This window comes from Mangifera indica, chromosome 9 (genome assembly GCF_011075055.1).
Source record: "Mangifera indica cultivar Alphonso chromosome 9, CATAS_Mindica_2.1, whole genome shotgun sequence".
NCBI lineage: Eukaryota > Viridiplantae > Streptophyta > Magnoliopsida > Sapindales > Anacardiaceae > Mangifera > Mangifera indica.
In genome coordinates this window covers 953697-961118 of record NC_058145.1, presented here as the reverse complement: position 1 = coordinate 961118, position 7422 = coordinate 953697, and the positions used below count along the sequence as shown (strand labels likewise).

Genomic DNA, 7422 nt, shown 5'->3' with positions numbered 1-7422 from the left:
GTTCTTCTAGAATCATCTTTGTTGACTCCGTTGATTCTTCTAGAATTGACAAAGTCTTTGTCGCTTCTTCTTGCGCTAGAGAGTGAAAATCTGGTGGTTGGCGACATGGTGGGTTGAAGCGTTGTCACTGGTTTTCGAAGTTAGTGGCCGAGAGCGTCTAGAAAATAATCTCTATGTTTTGGGTGGGGGGAGGGGGAATGTTACTTTTGAAAGTTAGAAAACTTTAAATAGGGGTAAAGTTATTAGTTTTAAAACTGTGAGGGGAAAATATAATGAATTTTATATTTTTTTAATATTATTAATGAAATAACAATTTTACCCTTACCTCTTTTAATAGAAGTTAGCCTATCAGTGAAAGTTTTGGTTTTTTAAACTTCACAAATGTGACTTTGAAAACATACTAGAACTTGGGGGGAAATAGTGCTTTGGCCTTATATGTAGTCACCCATGTGAAAGCCCCGAGAAGAAACAAAATTTGAGACCTTGTCTCACCACAACTGTATATCGACTCATAATACAATTTTTTTCTGCAGCTTTTACGTACTTGTATCACTAAACTTGTGAGCTACTTACACCTCTGGCTCGTATAGAGCCTAGTTTGACTTGATTATTATCAAATCAAATTTGAATAGTTTGTATAGTTGTTTTAGGAGTGGATATGAATTGAATCAAATACAAATATTTCTTAACTCAAAATTGGTTCGAATAAAATATACTCTAACCTGAGTTTGGATTGAATTCATAGCTCAAATTGGTTTTTCAAATTTGTGGCTCGGTTTGACTCAAATTGATGACTTAGATTCGGGGCTTATTAATAAAACGACGTCGTTTTATCTAAATAATAGGCAAACTCACTGATTCAAACTGAACCAAATCACAAATTTGAACCACTAATGCCAGTTATTCGAACTGTGAATTTGAATTACCAATTTGAACTATGAATTTGAACCGAACTCTAATCAATTTAAACCGATCACTTCTTAGCTTGAGTTTCGTTTGGTTTAAAAAATGAGTTATATCTTTTGACTCAAATTCAAATTAAACGAATTTGAGTCGAACCAAATCTATTTGGTTTGGATTCAACTCTAATTTGTTTGATCTGAGCTCAAATTTGTTGTTTTCTTATTCGTTGAAATCACGAGCTTGCGAATTAGTTTGAATGTAATATCAATAAACTATTAAAAATTTAAAAAAAAATGTGTTTACACCCATGAAAGCTTACATGTCCCCCTAAAACTTACACTCCCCACTTAATTTTATATCTTAATATGAAAAATTTCATCTCACCTCCTTAAATTTGTAATATGGGGGTAACTAATATATGTATAAACTATAAAGTTTAACTATAATTTATCGAGTAAAACTTGAGCTAGTAGCTCATATATTAAGCTTGAGCTTTAGTTTTACATATATGATACATTGTAGTTGAGTCGAGCTTAATCCCAACAATATTCGGCTTGACTTAGCTTGGTTGCAACCCTACTAGCAGCTCCTAAACTCTTTTTTACACAAAACTATTCTCTTCCTTTGTGCACAAGCCATTGATTCATAAGAGCCAGCTGCATCTTGCGAGAACATGGGAACATTCTTAGAAGTGGTTCAACATTTTGGAACAGGAACAAAAACCAGACATAATTATCAGCCACCAAATTTGAGCCATAATGGACCATCGCTCTGCCAAGGTAGATCAGATTCAACACAAAATTTATCCTACTTTAACCACTGAAAGGCCAAAAGACTTGTTTCCACCCATAGTTTAGTGCAAACTCAAACTCATACCAGTTAACTTGCAAAAATTCAAATACTCATTCGTCTATTAAATTTTACTGTTATTGTCAGAGGTAAAATTGTTATTTAATAAAAGTATTTAAAAAAATAAAATTCATCACATTTTCCCCTAGCTTTAAAAATTAATAATTTCCCCCACACAAAATTTGGAAAATGACTATTTCCCCCTTAGGGTTCGCACTTTCTCCCTTGTCATTTCTTTGGCGACCGGTGCAAGCCAACCTTAACTCCTCGCTCTGTGTGTTGCATAGACGTGCACCAACAAATCATCTACCCACCTAAGGTTGGCTAGCCCTAGTCGCAGAAAAGTGGCAAGGGAGAAAATGCAAACCCTAGGGGGGAAATAGTTATTTTTCTAACTTTCGATAAAAGAAAATTGTTAGTTTTTAAACCTAAGAGGAGAATGTGATGAATTTTTAGTTTTTTTAAATGATAGTTTTACCCCTGATAGTATTAACAAAATTTATTGGATGGATATTTGAATTTTTGAAAGTTAGCAGATAGAAATTTGAGTTTGCACTAAATTTAACAGTTTTTTTTTTTTTTAATAAAAGGGACTAATTTTTCAGTACTTCCTATTTCAGATATTGAACAAACATAATTAGTATCGCTTGTTTTGTTTTGTTTTAGAAGCAATATAATTAATTTGGTACCTTCAACAAGAAATAACAAAAATAATGTGTTATCATGTGATTGAGTATTGTTTTATCACATGATGACAAATGTTTCAAAATCACTCAACTACATAATAACACATTATATATATATATGAATTGTATACCAAAAAATGGGTATACTTGAAATGATTTGTCTATTTTATGGTGGTGTCTTTCTCAAATAATGTAAGAAAATACAAGTGCATTTGACGTAATTGTTTCCAAGATCATGGCCCATTTTATACAATTTTTTTCGGATTTCTGTAGCTGGAAATACGTGTTAGTTTTTGTTACTTGCATTTTGGACCAGATAGCTCTCCTATAAATTCTTCTGCTTCTGAGTTTTTCACCACACTCTGAAGAGAAGAAATCGCATAAAAAAGAAAACAAAAGCAACATAAAAAATCTGATTTGGTGATACTGGCTGCAGAGATTTCACTTGCAACGTCCCACTTTACGCCAAGAACTCTGCTTCTGCTTCTTGACAGATTAAGGTGAGTTAATGAAGTTTTGGCTTTTCAGAAATGGTGATTTTAACTTCTTTTTGGAAAATGATGTGATGGGCAGTTGGGGTTTTGCTTTTCAAGTTCAGAATGGCCTGTTGAGTTTTTATTTATTTATTTTTTTTCTGCAAATGTGTTTCATGGTCTTTCTGATATAAACTTTGTTTTAAGATCTGTTTAAGTGGATTCTGCTTGATTTTTTCAGAATAAATCATAATAAAGTCTTAAAAATTTTGTTTTCAGAGAGTTATATGGACATGAATCACGGAAACTGTTTGTGGAAAATTTGAACCACCTTCTTGTCTATGGCTAATATTTTTCATTGAGCACTAATTTGAGCTCCTGTAGCCATGTTTACAGTGCACTACATGCTTGAATCAGATAAAAAGTCCCAATAAGTTACAGACAGTTTTTGAAAATCTTAATATCTCTGTAGAAGCTTTCTGTAAAGTTGATAGCAGAAAATGAGCCTTGAAAGTGTTTTCTTGAAGTAACACGTTATGGGTTTCAGGTGGATTTTGAATGGTAATGGAGAAGAACAAATTCATGGATCCGGCAAAGCAGAATTGCCCTGAAGAAATTCCAGCTCTCCTCCAGTTCATATCATCAAATGAAGTTGAGGGCTTTGACAGTGTGAGTGGAAATGAGAACTTAAATTATCAGATTCAATCAACTGTCAATAAACCCCTGAATTCACCACCTATGGTAAGTATACATTCTATTTTGCGTCATTTAGAGAATAGACTAGCTCAAGTTCAACTCTAATCCTAACTTGCCAGTTTGAACTCAAGCTTGTTTAAACTGGTAGGAGATATGTCAAAGGTTACCGACAAGATATCACTGGTGGAATAAGCAGTATCGCTGGAGAGGATTGGAGTCCAGCTAACGTTTTCATTCTTGACAGGTTACTGACATTGCTGATGTCCAAAGCCAGAACAAAGAGTCTGATCATGGGAGGAGGGGTTCTGTTTCTAGAAGCATGCCATCTTATCCTTTCAGGACTGATGAACAGGAAAATCCTAAAAGGGTTGGTTTTTATTTAAAGGGAAAAGAATCTAGCAGAATGGTTTCAGATTCCGCTGCCAGTGAAATTCCAATGCATGCAAGCTCTTATTCTCAGCCAATACCAACTGGGTCTGTGGCAGGAGGGCCAGTTGAGAATATAAACTTGAGCCAGCAGTATCCAAGTATGGCTACGACGTTCCAGGATAGAACGTTTGATTCTTCCAAAACCTGGTCTGGAAAACTTGAGAGGCAGCTCACAAACCTTCACGGTGGACAGCCACAGCCTGAAGCTCAACCAGAAGAGAAAACCAAGAAACCAGAAGGGGAGAATAATTTGCCTGTTGACAGATACTTTGATGCCCTGGAAGGGCCTGAACTGGACACCCTCAGAGTATGTATTTTTTTATTTTTTGTCTAGGGACCAAATTTTGTTTTTTAAATTAAAAAAAAAGGTAATTTTTCGATATGTTTAGGTGTTGTTATCTCATCCAGTTCTATGAATTACATTAACATTGTACAGGCTTTGGAGCAGATACTGCTTCCCCAGGATAAGACTTGGCCATTTCTTCTCCGTTTTCCAGTTTCTTCATTTGGAATCTGTCTGGGAGTTAGCAGCCAAGCAATTTTATGGAAAACTTTGGCCATTTCTGAATCCACAAAGTTTCTCCACATAAGCCCTCTTGTAAATCTTGCTCTTTGGTGCACAGCTGTTGCCCTTGTGGTTTTAATCTTCTCAATCTACCTTATGAAAGTACTTTTCTATTTTGAAGCTGTTCGTCGCGAGTATTACCATCCGATTCGAGTCAATTTCTTCTTTGCTCCATGGGTAGCCCTGCTGTTTTTAGCTCTAGGAGTCCCACCTTCAATTGCTGAGAGCTTACCTGAAGTCCTTTGGTATGTGCTTATGACTCCAATATTTTGCTTTGAGCTTAAGTTGTATGGGCAGTGGTTGTCAGGAGGCCAACGCAGGCTTTCAAAGGTGGCTAATCCTTCAAATTATCTCTCAATTATTGGAAACTTTGTGGGGACATTACTGGGGGCAACCATGGGGCTAAAAGAAGGGCCTCTTTTCTTCTTTGCCGTTGGCCTGGCTTACTACATAGTTCTATTTGTTACTCTTTACCAGAGACTTCCAACAAATGAAACGCTCCCAAAGGAACTCCATCCTGTGTTCTTTTTGTTTGTTGCACCGCCTAGTGTTGCTTCCATGGCTTGGGCAGCGCTGCAAGGTTCGTTCAATTATGGAGCTCGGATCGCCTACTTCATTTGCTTGTTCCTTTATTTATCACTGGTTAGTGTTCAATCACCAAAACACATAGGTTCATTGATCTTTATTGCCTAGCCTATGCCCATTTTTCTTTTCTGAAATGTGATTACCAGGCTGTTCGGATCAATTTTTTTCGAGGATTCAAGTAAGTTACATGAATAATTTCTTGTTAAGCTCTTCTTTTGTCAATTTAAGTATAAGATATTATCTAATTTTAGATATATAATTTGTCACAATTTTGCTTTTAGGGTTTCACAACTCAAAATGCACCTTCACATTTTAAGAGCTTACAAACTATTTAGTTAGTCTTTGTGTTATTATCCTCAAATAATATAAGATGCTCATACATATCTAACATTTTTTTTCATATTACAAATATTAATTAAATAACATATGAATTCTTAAATTGTCAAGATACATTCTGGGTTACTAATCATAAAAAACAAAATTATAACGAACTATGTGTCCAAAACTAATAATATTTTGTAAGTGGGTTGAACTATTGGACAACGATGTTACAAATAGCATCAGAACCATTTTCTTTGTCCTCTTGAATAATGGTAGAGCAAACCTCAACATGCTAAGTCCCCATAAGAAGAGATATATTAGGTATGTAGAAGTATCTTATATTGTTTGAAAATGATAAAATAAGACTATAATTAAATAGTTTGTGAGCTCTTAAGTTTTCACAACTGTTCAACTGTAATGAAAAATATCTTGACAATAGGTTGGACTATGTGTCCGGACTATTGAACAACACTGTTGCATTAAGTTTAAGTTTTCTTATGACTTCGTTATCCCTTGAATTTGCAGGTTCTCATTGGCTTGGTGGGCATACACATTTCCAATGACTGGAGCTGCCATTGCTACCATTAGGTACTCAAATGAAGTCACCAATGTAGGAACTCGAACTCTTGCTGTCACACTCTCTTTCATTTCCTCCACGGTAGTAACAGCTCTGCTTGTAACTACAATTTTCCATGCCTTTGTGATCCGAGACCTCTTCCCGAATGACACCGCCATAGTCCTAAAAGGTCAAAACACCACCACCACCGCCACAACAGAAAATGGCTCCATCATCTGAGACATGGAAGCCCAGATCACAAAGATACTGAAAATGTCCTGAAATTTTCTCTGGAACCTGAGGATACAGAAGCTTATGTAGACTCTCCTCCTGAGAATAAAGTGTGAGCTTTCTTTTTATTTGCCCAATTACTGCCTAGATGTATATGTTAAATGTTTCATCCTTGCCATTTACTGAATCTTCAGCATTGAATCATGTGAGGAACATAAAATATGTATAATCTAGGTAGTCTTAATAGTTCCAGTGAACATGCTCAGAAGGAAATGAGGATTCATGCGGCAGGGGAGGTGTAATATATATAGAACAGTTTTATTAGTTAAAAAAAAAAGATCACCGTTCTCGACAGCTTCCACACCAGATACTCTAGCATTATTTCTTAAATAATATGTGACTTTTTTTCGTTTGGAATCCAATCAAGTGAGAAGAAATTAGAAATAAAAAGTCAATCACACAAAATAAAAAAGATTTGCGTGGTTTTTTACTCTGCCTCGAATGTTGAATTTCATTTAAGAAATTTGAACCAAGTAAATATTCTTCTGCAATATTTCTTTATATTTTTGTTATTTCTTGCATATTATAGTTACTGGAATCCGAATCTATTGATCATTAAGAAATCAACACTATCCGAAAGCAAAGGCAAAATGCACAAAATCAGGTAACCTGACCATATCATTTTGCGAGGCCCAAACTATTGATGAAATGGGTCCATGAGAAAGGCTAGTTGAACCATCAATTCTATTGGATCATTCCAGGGAGGCAGGCAGCCATATTATGAACTGCCTCAGCAACCTCCTACTTAATTTTAACTTTTGCAAAAATATTTTCCTCATTTCCAACCATAAAACTTTCGTTAATTTCTTGACACATCTTGTGAAATGAGGCTGGGCTTATGCCGATTTATGCAAGAACATTCATGCATTTGCTGAATGGCTTGACATGTCTCTGCAAAAAGGATGCTAAGGATGAAAATAAGGGAATTGCTATGTGGGTTGTGTTTGAAAGAACATCATCCAAATAGAAAACCAAGAATTTACGTGAAAACTCCAATATAGGAAAAACCACGGGTAGACAACATAGAAAATTTCACAATGGATGAAGAAAATTATAAGAAGTGATTAT

The 7422-nt window shown here is 35.3% G+C and overlaps 1 pseudogene; it reads left to right on the top strand.

The window, feature by feature from the left end:
- Positions 1–2800: 2800 nt before the first annotated feature.
- On the top strand, positions 2801–6495 carry LOC123225409 (annotated as a pseudogene).
- Positions 6496–7422: the final 927 nt, after the last annotated feature.